The 13,188-nt window shown below is 52.7% G+C and overlaps 2 protein-coding genes across 5 annotated transcripts in view; both read left to right on the forward strand.

The window, feature by feature from the left end:
- Positions 1–13,188, forward strand: part of Cntrl (centriolin) — a 327,805-nt gene that overhangs the window by 157,052 nt on the left and 157,565 nt on the right. The gene's annotated exons all lie outside the window — the stretch shown is intronic.
- The window catches only part of Gsn (gelsolin), a 52,775-nt gene that overhangs the window by 1,092 nt on the left and 38,495 nt on the right, over positions 1–13,188 (forward strand). For all 4 annotated transcript variants that reach the window (XM_021653680.2, XM_021653682.2, XM_060390019.1 and 1 more), the window contains exon 2: positions 11,128–11,217. The gene's annotated coding sequence lies outside the window, so the exon portion shown is untranslated. The remainder of the gene's footprint in view (positions 1–11,127; positions 11,218–13,188) is intronic.

Consider the following 13,188-nt stretch of genomic DNA (forward strand, 5'->3'; position numbering starts at 1 on the left):
CCCGGGACCCCAGCTCTGTGGGCCTTGAGACTCTCTGGTATTCCGTGCAGTGCAGGCCACAGGCCCCACCCCGTCCCACACTGTTGAGGACGGGGCTGGTATGTCTTGGGGGACTTTAAAGGAAGGAGGCAGAAGGATGCTAAAAGGGGACTCTGGGCTTCCAGCTTCTTCCAGACTCTTTTCCTTTCTTGGGCCTCCCTATTTATAAATGCCAGGGGAATCATCAACAGCCAAGGGAGCTTGGTTTGGCTCTTGTGTAAATTACACAGCGACAAAGGTTTCTGTGTGAACCAGGGGAGGAATTTACTCCAGAATTTTCCATAGTCTTTTTATTAGGAACTCACACAGCCCAGGGAAGCGGGCGGGCTCGCTGGTCAATCTGTTTCCTTCCCTCCTACCCTGCTGTGGCCGTTTATGCTCCCGGTCCTGACTACAGAGGAGCCCAGGAGCTCCAAGGAGAGTGCTCTATACTCCATCTTGACATATCTAGACCATACCAGTTACTTCAGCCTTGAAAGAGGGGGTGACTGATTGTATCCGGGTGAGCCAGGCCTTGGAAATGAGTAATAGTTTGCCAGAAGAGGGCCGGAGACAGAGCTATTCTGACACGCGGGGAAGTTTGTGCAAAGGCTGAGCGTTTCTGAGCACGCCACATGGCTAGAAGGGAGGTGGAGGGCGAGTAAATGAAGACAGAACTGTGAGAACTAAGGCCTTCCACTTTACCTCCCAGGTAAACTAAGGTGGTAAAATGCAGGGAGAGGTTTGTGACCAGTGCAGTGACCAAGCCCTCTCACTGACCCGGTGACTGATGTGGGGGTGCACGAGGGGGGGGGAACAGTGGTAGTGAAGGCAGGAAGGCCCTGAGGGGGTGGTCTCATGGTCAGCAGGCAGATCCAACCCAGAGCAATGCCTGCTGGGATGATCAATGAGATCCAGGAAACTCGGCTTCTGGTCACGGAAGCTGTAACCTTTATCTGAAAACAGGTGGGATGCAGCTTCTGGGAAGATGCTGTTATCGTCAGTGTCTCAGTGCCGCTGTTGTTCTTCTTAAAAAATAGTTAAAAGAAAAAAAGACCACTGCTATAGGTTCAAGACGAGGGACGGCCACACAGGCTCCTTTGTCTTGACTGCCCCACTGTGAACAGTGGTCTGTGCAAGGAGACGGGCTGTCACAGCGAGATCGGGGCATGGGAGGGGGGGACTCGGTGTTTCCTCGTCATCTGGAGCCAGCGGGCCCTCCTTCCAGGCCCATGTGGGCTGTTTGGTCCTTAGATGACACGCTGCCTGGCCACAGAGGTGGTATCCTTCTGGCCTGCAGTGCTTTGCGGAGACACTGATCTTTGGTTTTCTTCAAGGAAACTCTTGTGGTCCGCGCCCACAGCGGCTGAGTATTTGCTGACCAGAGATGATAGGTTAGGGGGAGAGAGAATGTAAGCATAATTACAAGTGCTAGCTTAGGCGTGGGGCTGCGTTCTTTGTTCTTTTTTTTTTTTTTATGTCTGTATGTGGTGTGTGGGTGTGTGTGTGTGCATACGTGCGTGCGTGCGTGCGTGTGTGTGTGTGTGTGTGTGTGTACACGTGTGCATCCATAAGGCACATTTGCAGAGGCCAGAGGTCAAATTCAGGTATCTTCTGCCCCCTTCGCTTTACTTTTATTGGGGTTGTGTTATTGTCACTGTGCGATGTCTGTGTGGGTGGGCGTGCTGGGCACACGTGTGCAGGCCTGAGGACAGCTTTGTGGAGTCCTCTCCGCTTCCACCTTTGCGTGGATCCTGGAGACCACCGGGGTGTGCAGGAAGCGCTCCTCCTGCCTGGCCCTCTGCCGGCCCCTCTGCTTTATCTCCCGAGAAAGAGCCTCTCAGGTCAGCCAGGCTGCCTGGCCAGTGAGCCTCAGGGGCTCGCGGGTCTCCTATCCCTCCACCCTCAGCGCTGGGCGTGCAGATAGACCCCTGTGCCCCCACCCCACCTTTACACATGTGCAGGGGACTTGGTATGCACAGCTCAGGAAGACTGGCGGGGCCTCAGGGCCGTCCATCAATGGGTCCCCAGAGCGTGTGTCCGTCTGCCGTCTATTTCAGGAAATTCCTGCTCCTGGATGCGGGCAAAAGGTCTCTTGTTAGCTGGGCGCCCTTTCTGCCATTTGACAGACTCTTAGACAACCCCAAAATCTGGGGGAAATGAGTGCCCCTGGTACCACCCCCCCCCCCAAGAAAATGTGGGCTGAAGCAGAGAAGCGGGTCCCAGGAGTGGTGCGTGGTGGCGGCGGCGGCGGGGAGGGGCCAACAATGTTTAGGCAGCTGAGGGACGCGCAGTAAAAATATCTCCTTCCTTTTCAGCTGCATGAGCGTGTGTCATGTTTCAGCCCGCTGCGGTTTGCGAAGTCGGAGACCACAGGCCGGCTTAGTTCCCGCCGCCTCTTGCTCCCCCTCCCCCTCTTCTTGAGCTGTGTCTGCCTGCTCCTGCCCCGCCTGGGACCGCAGGGGCAATTGCAGGGTAGAGGAGAGCGGAGCCGCGGGGGTGGTGGGCGGAGCTGGGCCGCCGGGGTTGGGGGTCCGGTCTGTGCTCAAAGGGTGAGGCTGGGCTCCTGGCGCTTTTCTCATGGGCTCCCGTGGACGCCTCAGGAGAGGCAGCACAGGGCGTGCCAGGCGTGCCCGGCTCCCAGGCCCGCTGGGCCAGGGTGCGCTGCCCTCAGCGTGCCAGCCTGGCACCCGCAGGCGGAGGAACGCGGGGGAGCCCGATGCGGTCAGAGGCGGGAGCCCTGTGGCCGGTCTGGAGCCTGAGTGGAACCCGTTGCCCTGTCTTGCACAGGGGAAGTTGGGAGTGAGGTCGCGCTCAGGCCCAGTTCCCCGACCTCCCGGCTGCTGTGCGCTCACCTTCAGTTTGCATTGTTGCGTTCGCTTGTAAAATAGCCTTAGGACGCCTTGACTCTTTTACAGATAAGCAAAGGGAGGCTCATGCTGGGGAGTGAAATGACTTAAACCTTATCCCAACCCCGGTGCTGCCCTTAGGTAGCCCACTCTGCAGATGGGGAAACTGAGGCCCGCAACACTGAATCCCCTTGCCCAGACACCCCTTCCCCGCTCTTTCACCCTGCAGTTGGTCATCAGCTTCATAAGCTGCCTCGGCACCTCTCGCGCGCTCCGGGCTTCATTTAAGCCACGAGAACTGGGTCTCGCTATGTAGCCCTGGCTAGCCTAGAACTCACTGTGTAAACCAGGCTGGCCCAGAACTTACAGCGATCTGCCTGCCTCTGCTCCCGAGGGCTGGTATTAAAAACGTGCCTCAGCTTTGAGGTTCGTTTTATTTTTATTTGTTATTGTTATTGGTATTACTATTATTATTATCGTTTCCGGTTATAAAGTCTCCCTGAAAATGGCTTTTCCAAGAGGAATCCAGAAAGGATCTGCGCCATGGAGCCTGGTGGGGAGCTCCGACAGGCGGCCAGGCCAATGGGAGCCGACCCCTTTAGTTTGCTAAGTTGGTTAAGCCAAGGGTGTCCTGTTACCCTCCAACCTCAACAGACCTGTCATTTGGGGCAAGTACTTATCAAGCGAAGGATACATATTTCACATAAGTCAGCCTGCAGGGAGGGGTCCTTGACTTCTCTGCTGCAGAGACTGGGCTGGGCTCAGTAAATACCAGTTAAATTTGCAGTGGCTTAGTGGCATGGGTGGCAGCTCTGCTTTGTCTCTTTATGGACCTTTCTTCCTCATGGTATCAAGAGCTTGTAATAGAAATATTGGAAAATAAAATTTATTTTTATTTTTAAATTTATTTACTTGTTTATATTTTTACGTGCATTGGTAGTGTTGCTTTGTTGGTTTTTTTGGTTTTTTTGTTGTTGTTGTTGTTATTGTTTGGGGGGGTTGGATTTTTTTTTTCAACACAACACAGGGTTTCTCTGTGTAACTTTGGCTGTCCTGGACTCGCTTTGTAGAGCAGTTTGGCCTCGAACTCACATCGATCCTCCTGTTTCTGCGTCCCTGAGTTTTGGGATTAAAGGCGTGCTCCGCCATACCCGGCTAGTGTGCCTGGCATTTGCTTGCCTGTGTATCTGTGGGAGGGTGTTGGAACTCCTGGGGCTAGAGTTCCAGACAGTGGTGAGCTGCCATGTGAGTGCTGGGAATTTAACCCGAGTCCTCTGGAAGAGCACCCAGTGCTCTAAACTGATGAGCCATGTCTCCAGCCCCAGAAAATAAAAAGATTTAAAGGCTAAAACCAAAACCAAACAAACAAAAAACCCCAAAGACCTATCCATAACAGCCACCCATGTGACCACTGCTAACATTTGGGTGTGTTTTCTTCCTGGCATTTTCTTTCTCAAAAACTATTTATCCCATTGTTTTAATGTGCATGCCAGTGTATCTGTGTGCGGGTTTGTGTACATGAGTGCATATGTGTGCAGAGGCAGGGGCATCTGAGCTCCTGGAGTTGTAGTCACAGGCAGTTGTGAGCTGTCTGCCGTGGGTTTTGTGAACCGAACTCAGGTCTTCTCGAAGAGAATCGCCTCTTTAGACTCCTGTCAGTCTCCCGTCCGTCTGTCTCCTGTCCTCCTCCTCTCCGGCCTCCTCTTCCTGACATTTTCAACACCACGTGATGGTCATACTGTATTCATAATTTTCTGTTCTTTTCCTCAATATTATAACATAAACATTTCCTCATTAAAGATTCTTTAATCTTAGCTTTTAAAATCGGTCTCAGGTTTACTGTTCTTACATAGGTTAGTGTGTGCATGTTTTCACTATGTAAATTCCTTTCCTCTTTCGGGCCAGAAGATTAAAATCATAGAATAATATAGCTTATTTATTTATTTTAAGTTTTTCTTTTTCTTTTCATTCTTGGTGCTGGGTATTAAACTCCAGGCTTTGTACATGCTAGACAATCCCTCTACCCCACTCCCAGCCCTACTTTGGGAAATTATAAAAGCGACGTGTGCTACCTTAATTCTCCTCACTATTATTTTACCCTTGGTAGCTGCTGTGCTTAACAATAATCTAACATCACACATTTAGGCTGTTCATAAACAATGCTCTAGTGAGTAATTTTTTAATATATTCTTTTAATTTTTTTGTTGACATTTGTGTGTATGTGCGTGCGTGTGCGTGCAAGAGTGTGTGTGTGTGTGTGTGTGTGTGTGCGCGCGCGCGCGCGCGCGCGCGCACATGCCCACGGTCACACACATGCCAAGGCAGGGGTTCAAAGGTTAGAAACCAAACCTTATGGAGTATGTTGTCTCCACCCTGGCAGTCATCAGGCTTGACAGCAGATGCTTCCAAACCCTGAGGCACCTGTTGCCTCTGGGTTCCTCCTTCATTATTACAAAGGGAATTTCTGACTGAGTTGGGATACATTGTATGTATCACATTGTGGTACACTGTCTAGCTTCTGCCAAATTGTTATTCGGAAAGAATAAGGGCGGCACCTGTTCCTCCTGTCATGGGTGAGGAAATGATATTCTTGAAGGAGCACTGTAGCAGACTATCAAAAGTCTAGCTGTCCTACAGAAAGTCTAGGAACCATTTTCCTGAGACAGCAGACTTCAGCTCATTCTCTCAGCAAACGTTTTTGCACAGTCCAGTATCAGAAAAAGGTAGAACTTCGATCCTAGGCTGAAGAGCAGAGGGAACTGGGTTCTGAGCACATCGCCTCTCTGGGGTCTGGTTTCCTGAAGGGTAAAGTTAGGATTTCAACACTAGCTAGCTTCCTACATTTTTGTAAGTCTGTTTTTAAGACAGGGTTTCCAATAGTCCAGGCTGGCTAGCCACTATGTTGCTGAGGATAACCGGAATGCCTCGCTTCGTCCCCCAACGTGCTAGGATTACAGTCATGCGCTGATGTGCACAGTTGGCATGCGGCCCTGAGGACCGAACCCAGAGCGTTTGTACATGCTAAACAAGCACTGAATCAACCCAGCCCATTCCCAGGGTTTTGAGAAGTGCTGACATGATGCTTTGCCATGTGTAGATCATTCAGATCCTGGGAACTGCTGTTTCTTCCTCTGATTTAAAACATCCTGGAACAGGAACAGAAGGGTAAGGATATTATTATCATTATTATTATTATTATTATTATTATTATTATTATTATTATTAATTTTTTGGTCATGTGTTCTAGGCTTCTCAAGCTTCAGGTCAGGAAGTGGAAGCCACTTGAGCAATGCCGTTCAGAGTATTTCTCTACAAAGCACGAGAACACTTCATTCTAGAATACTCCTTTAGAAGTTGGGAACTGCCCGCCTGACTCCTTAAATGGCCTTTGAAAAAAACTTGTAGGATTTGTGGTAGCATAAAATTCCATTTTCACAGCCGTAAATGGTATTTTAGGTGTTGGAGGGCTGCTTTTGGAAATCGCAGGCTCTGCCCTTAGTGTGGCCATACTTAGCAGCTAAGAAAACAGGATGCTAGTGAAATTAACATTGCAGATCGAGAAGGAATAGCTAGTTAGTATTAGTATCTTCTCTGCAATGTTTAAGGCATACTCATGAAGAAAAACCAGTGCACATCTGCAGTTCCAATTTAAAGGAACATGCAGCGTTTTATCCAGCAGTCCTACCTTCTTTGGGCCTGCCGCATCTGTTCTACTCTCGTACAGGAGGCTCTTGGGATAGTCTTACGCAATTTCAAGTGCTGGATGGAGGCCTTGCTGCAAACGGAGCCGAATCTTTCTTGTAATGACTGCGTGTGTAAAATCAAACGTCGTGTTTGCAGGGGGACTGGTTATTCCCACATCACTCATTTGTGTACATCTGCGTGTTCCTATAGTGTGCTTTCACACGACAGAGATCTGTAGGACTCATCACCTCGCCACTGCGTCTGCCCTCCGGCTCCAAAAGGTCTGCCACATTACGAGAGAAATAATATAATCTGTAGAGAGATGGGAAAATTAATTTATTCGTGATTTTGTCTAACAGTATGGTGAGTGGGAGAGTCTCAGAATGACAACATGTAGAGGGGGAAAAAAGAAATAAAAGCCAGGAAATGTGCACAGTGGCAGAGTGTTTCTCTTGGCATCGGGGCTCCTGTGGGTGGCCCACCTTCACCCCCCACATGGAAATTTCCTAGAAGAATCCCCGTACCTCAGCCCCATTGTTGGCAGTTGAAGGAAAGATTCTTGGCTCTCATCAGAAGCCCTGGCAGTTTGGGAGGCCTCAGTTTCCTCACCATCCTAAGCAGCCCCGCCAGGGTCCATGCCAGGCTCCTCTCTGTCTCCACACTTGGGATGACAGCACCAAGCTCTGTGCCCCTAACCCCGGGACTCTGTCTGGGTGACTGTGCAGAGGGTGCCACCCTGTCCTCCCACCTGACAGGCCACCAGTTCCAGACCGCGTAGATGGGCCATCTGCCTAGTTCCGCCTCTTCACTCCCCAGGCCAGGGGTTCCCACACCCCAGAGAGCAAGGCCCAAACGCCCTCCTAGGGCCCTGGGTGCCGTCACTTATGATAGTTCAAGAGTACACACCTAAATAAAAAATTATTTCCATTACTGTTGAGCCCAGGGCCTGGGAAGGTCGGTGAACCCGGCCTCAGACATACCTGAGCTCATCGTGGCTGCTGAGCTTGGGTGCATCATTCGCTCACCTGTCTAACCTGGCTCTGTAGCCAGGCTCGCACTCCTCTTGAAATGAGAATGCTCCCCTTCCCCTCTCCTCCCAAGGTGCTGCCCTACCTGGCTAGGGCTGCAGCTCAAGATCAAGCGAAGGGCTCACTTGGCCTGTCTCTTGTGCATCACGGGGTGGAACGTGCTTTCTGAGTGTGCTGGCGATCTGAGAGCAGAGTGGCGCGGCGGCACCAGGGAGGGGGCCGTTACACTCCTTTTAGCAGTATTGAGAAAAGACGGGAAGGATGTTCTAAACAGTCTCCCAGACTCGCCGTGTCCGCAGAGACCACCTGGGGAGAATGTAGGTGCTGCTTTCTTAGGGCTGGGCTGGGGCCTGGAATCTGCATTCTGACGGCTGATGTTGCTGGTGTGTGTGTGGGGGTGTCACACTGAATTGGAAGATTATAAGCTGAGGACTGTGTAGAGTGCATACCTAGCATGCCTGAGTCCCTGAGTTAGATCCCAGCAGTGCTAAAGGGCCTACGGTGCTGTAAAGTGGACAGCAGTTCAAGATCTCTTGGATGTGTATTGAATTCAAGGCCAGCGTGGGATAAATGAAACCCCCTGTCTTAAAGGAAAAAACGGAGGGGCAGATAGTCAATTGACTGTCAGTGTAAAATAAATACGTAAAAGTTAAGTCTATCCATAAGGCACAAACAGCCAGTCCAGAGCCAGGTGTGTCTTTGGTTTCTTCAGAGCTGGGGATAGAACCCCGAGCCTCGTGCATGCTGGACAGGCGCTTCACCATGAGCCGCCCCGAACCCGGGTCCTTTACTATCTCACCCTCACGATTCCTTCTATCCATGCCACCCGCTTCCCTCTTCCCTCTGTACTCCGGGTCAGACTTTACTGTTTCTAGAATGTGAGCGGTTGTTGAAATAGTTTCCTGCTAAGTCACGGAGAAGGAGGGCGCTTCCATCGGAGAGAGTGACTCTGAAGGGAGAGAGAGCAGCTCAGGGGCTGCAACGCGGCTTCGGTAAACATCTCCACCAGCAGGTATTAGGCTTGAGCGGATAAACGCGTTCTCAGTAAATATGCGAATGGGTGTTGCCGAGGGCCCCGAGCTAAGAATGCTTTTTAGGAAACAGTAAGTGCACAAACAAGCAGACAAAAGAAACAGAAAGAAGAAAGAAAGGGAGGGAAAAACAATTAAAAAGAGAGAAGACTATATAAGAGACGGCAGTGGCCTGCCCTGGCTCCGATCGCGTCGTTCCTGTAGCCCTCTGCGGAAGTTTGCTGCGGACCTGAGTAGGCAGCGCTTCCGGTATTTCTGTGAGTGAGTAGGAGGGCTAGCCTCACGGAGCTTGCTGTTAAGTTCGAGCTAGACCTCAGAGAGGCAGTCTGACTTGGTGGGAACTGCCTCGACAGCTCAGCGGTGACCTCCCTTGTGGCACCTTCCTTCCCCTCCCTGAGCCCGGGAGCTCGCTTTTCGAGCGGAGCGTAACGGTGTCTGGCTGGCAGGCTAACGGCATTGCCTGGAGTCTGGTGTGGAGGAGCTGTGCAGAGAGGGCCATCCGAATTCTTGTGGTGTGACTGGACATCAGGCCCGAAGTCCTCCTGACGACTCGGGGGCGGGAGTCTTGTAGGAGGAGACGAGCCACTGCTGTGGCCTCCACTGCTATGAGCTCTGCTCACGGGCAGCCTGGACCTAGACCGACCAGGTCCCCTGGTGGCTTGCACGCTGACTGTCAGTGAGCTCCTGGCCCAAAGGCCACCCTTCCCTTGGTGGACAGCCTGACTCTCTCTCTCTCCTCTCCCTGAGCTCTGAGGTCCTGTTCATCAGGCAGACTCAGGACCAGAGGCCCCAAGCTGGGCTGGCAAGGGCTGCAACAGAAACCCCCTCTTTCTTGCTCCACTGGGAGTGTGTGGGTGGAGACCTGGCTGCTGACATCGGCATTTGGGGATCTTGTTTTCAGGTTGCCACAGCCTGCAGGGTCCAGAAGGGGAACCCACAAACGCAGACTTAGCTTGGGGCTCGTTGTAAACCCAGCCTGGTGTGAAACCTGGTGTCACAGTCTCAGGGAGCGTGTAAGGCTTTTCCTGACCGTAGATGGCAGCATCTGTTCTGTGAACAAGCTCTCCGGGAATGTGCCCATGAGCACGTGTTACCCATGTGTGCAAGCATATTGCTCACTGGCTTCTTCCTTTGGACTCTCTGGAGCTGCAGCGGGCCAGGGTCTCCGTAGCATAAAGAAATCTTAGTCAATTGAGAGAGGCTAATACAGAAATAGATGGTTGTAATTGAGTGTGGCAGAGGACCCCGGGTGGGGGGGCTGAGGGGATTCAAGAAAACGGTGCATACAAAGATCACAAAGAGGATTCAAGGGACAAAACACACTTCTGGCTGGCTGGACTCTGCAGGTTACAGACAGCAGGTGCCAAGGGATGGGAGCTGTGGTTCAAGGGGTTGGCCATGCAAACCACAAAGAGCAGACATTGACAGGTTGGTAAAGGACCCTGAACTGTGGTGGCTGTGTGGAGTCCCAGCAGAGTCTGAGCGACTCGGTGGGGTGGTGCGGGCCTGCTCTGGGGAGACTGCTCAGTGAGTAAGAGACGGACCGTGCGGCTGAGAGGGGACAGTGGCGATGGAGAGCAGCCGTGTGTTCTGGTGTGGCCAGCGGCTGAGCTGGCGAGAGGTAGTTGGAAGTCAGAGTGAACTGGGGGTTGGGGAGGATGCTGCCCGGATGGTGGGTGGCAGGTGGTGGCTCGTGGTACCCTTTGCTGAATGGGAAGGCGTGAGGAAAGGCGTGCACTTGGGGACATCCTCACAGGAACAGGTGGGTCTGGTCTGGAGTGAGTAGAGTGGGCCTAGTTGCTTGTTCAAGAAAACAACCCCCCAGCGTACTTTGACCCACTCCTGGGAAGGAGGGATTTCCTGCAAGATGCATGAGAAAGGCCTGCAGAGATGCACGTTAGACTCCTGTTGTCCCCCCCACCCCACCCCCGGGCCTGGCTAAGCATGTGACCTCTGCCTCTCTGCCTGTGGCTCCTGGTCTGCCACTGTACTTCTGTGTCACCGACCAACACTGCAGAAACCATCAGCAATGTCTGGGCCGTATACTGAGATTAAGAAGGGGCTTATCCCTGCATCCCAGGATCCTCTGCGGCTCACTGTACTGGGATCCCAAATCTCCCGCTGGCGGGGAGAAGCTGGTTTGGGTAGCAGAATCTTGCAGCGTGGGCAGGAGTCCGGTTTCTCGGCTGCTGACGGGGACTTTTGGGTTGTGGTGTATAGGAGTGAAGTTCCAGGATGTCCCTGGAGGGCAGGGGCCGGAGGGGCCAGCTGTACGATCCACCACTGGTTTGGGGCTAGGATAGGATGGTCCTTCAGTCCATCGCTTAACAGTGCGGTGGATGTGGTGCTCGCCACGGTCTCAGAGCTCATGGCCTGGCATCCTGGGGGCCAACCCTCCGGCAGCAGGTGTGGGCAGTGCTGGCAGGAAGTGAGTGTCTCACCCCCGGGGATATGCGTAGGAGGGAGTTAGCACGTGACCTCAGACACTGACGCTGAGATTTCTGGGCCCTTTTCCAGGTACCACCAGCTCCTCTTTCCCGGTGCTGCAGCCACTGTCATAGAGTCTCCTCACGGAGTGGCTCTCTTCTCCTCGCACAGCCCTGTAAGGTAGGTAGAGTAATGCACAGCCACCGTCCACCCAGTATCCAGGGGAGTCCAGCCGATTCCATAGAGGAAGCCGCTGACCAGCCCTTGTGGATTTAATGGCTCCCCCTGGTGGCCAGTACTGTTTACTCATGACTTCATTCGCGCCTCAATGTGGGTAGCCCTAAGGGCAAGGGATGAGGCAGGCTGAGTGCCCCCACGCCTGCTCCCACCTGGCTGTGCTTCTTGCTTGCTATGTTCTCAAGCCTTCCGGGTCCACTCATACGGTGGGGTGGATTCCCCATGAGAAAGGAGGAGAGGCAGGAAGTCTCCCTGCTGGTTGTGGGGAGGTGAGAGAAGTTGGAGCGCGGCCACCGAGTCCTCCCCCACCCCCCCCCTGTTGACCTTAGGAGGCACCTGAGGAGTGTGAGTCACGGGAGGCTGGATGAGTCATCCCCACCTGGCTGGCTGGGTGGGTGGGCCCACCTATCAGATTCCAGGTGAGCCTGCAGTGCCCTGGGAGTGCTGGGCGGCAAGCCAGGACACACATTCCCTTGCCAGTGGGTTCTGAGCTTTCTCCCCTGTAAGGCAGCTGCGATCAGTTCCCCATACCCCAGCTAACAAGGATGCGCTGGGGATCAAACGAGCCTGTAGATGCCAAAGGCCTCTGTGAGATGCAAAGCCGAGAGGCTGACTATGAGAGCATTTCAACCCTGAACAGAAGAGAATTTCTAATTCTTTGAATAGAAAGGAATAGCTAGCCTAGCTGGGTGTGGTGGCGCACGCCTGTGATCCCAGCACTCAGGGAGCCAGAGGCAGGTGGATCTCTCTGAGTTCGTGGCTAGCCTGTTCTACAAAGTGAGTCCAGGACAGTGAAGGCTACACAGAGAAACCCTGTCTCAAAAACAAAAACAAACAAAAAACAAAATAAAAACAAAAAACCACCACCAACAACAAAAAACAAAAATGAGAGAGAGAGAGAGGGAGGCACTCTCCAGCCCATGGCATCAACGACCAGCGATGATGTCCCTGCTGCTTGCCAAAAGAGACAGGAAGTGAGAGTCTGCATTGCTCAGAACTCCACTGCACCTAGCTTCTGGGAGGTGACCGGAGCTGACCACGACTCTGTCCCTCTTAAAGCCCAGATGAAGGGCCACTAATCATCCTCAATTAGTCCTTGGAGCCAGGGTTCCTAGAAGGTTCTCGAGGCCCAGACAGAGGCCCAGCCCCGCCCCAGCTGCCACAGAAGGGCCACATCTGGCTTCTGGAGTGCTGCTTTGCTCCAGAAGGGGAGCTGTCTCAAAGAGATCATATCAGTAAGGAGTGTTCCTTTCTGCTTCTGCTAGCCATGTCATAAGCCATGCATTCTGCCTGCCGGCCCGAGCCCGCAAACGCCACAGGGCCACAGCCGGACCTGCTCGGGCCTAGCTGAGTATGAGTGTGCCTGCTCAGCCTTGCTACTCCCCTCACGTATGCATCGCACCCGCCTCACACTTACATCCATGAACTCGGTGTAAGCGAGCCGCCCTGGTTTCCCCCTGTCATTTCCTCAGATCTCCTTGTCCCATGTCTCCGGCATGTTGGCTCCTTCTTCTTCATCTAAGACACTCTCTTCCTTGCTGCTGAGAGGCTGTGCTCTCTGTTTCCTGAGCTGCCCCACCCCACCCTTTCTGACTATGCACAGGGCTTTGTTTTGCTGACTTAAATATTCTCTGGATTCTGGAATCCGTTCACTCACGTGATCACAGGATCACGTGACAGATATTTAGGCTCTGAGCTGGGTGCTAGGGAATGAACGAGGAATAAAACCTTTTCGTACCTCCTGGGTTTTGTGTAGCTAGTTATTCCTGCCACTGATTTCTCATTTCACCAGAGGAGGATTTGACTGAGGGAGGAGGCGCAGAGAAGCCTGAATGCAGAGCACGACTGTGGGTTTCACTCTAGGCTACTGAGGACTGCTAGGAGCTTCCCAATGGGAGACTTGGAGAACTTTGT

Source organism: Meriones unguiculatus, chromosome 8, assembly GCF_030254825.1.
Source record: "Meriones unguiculatus strain TT.TT164.6M chromosome 8, Bangor_MerUng_6.1, whole genome shotgun sequence".
NCBI lineage: Eukaryota > Metazoa > Chordata > Mammalia > Rodentia > Muridae > Meriones > Meriones unguiculatus.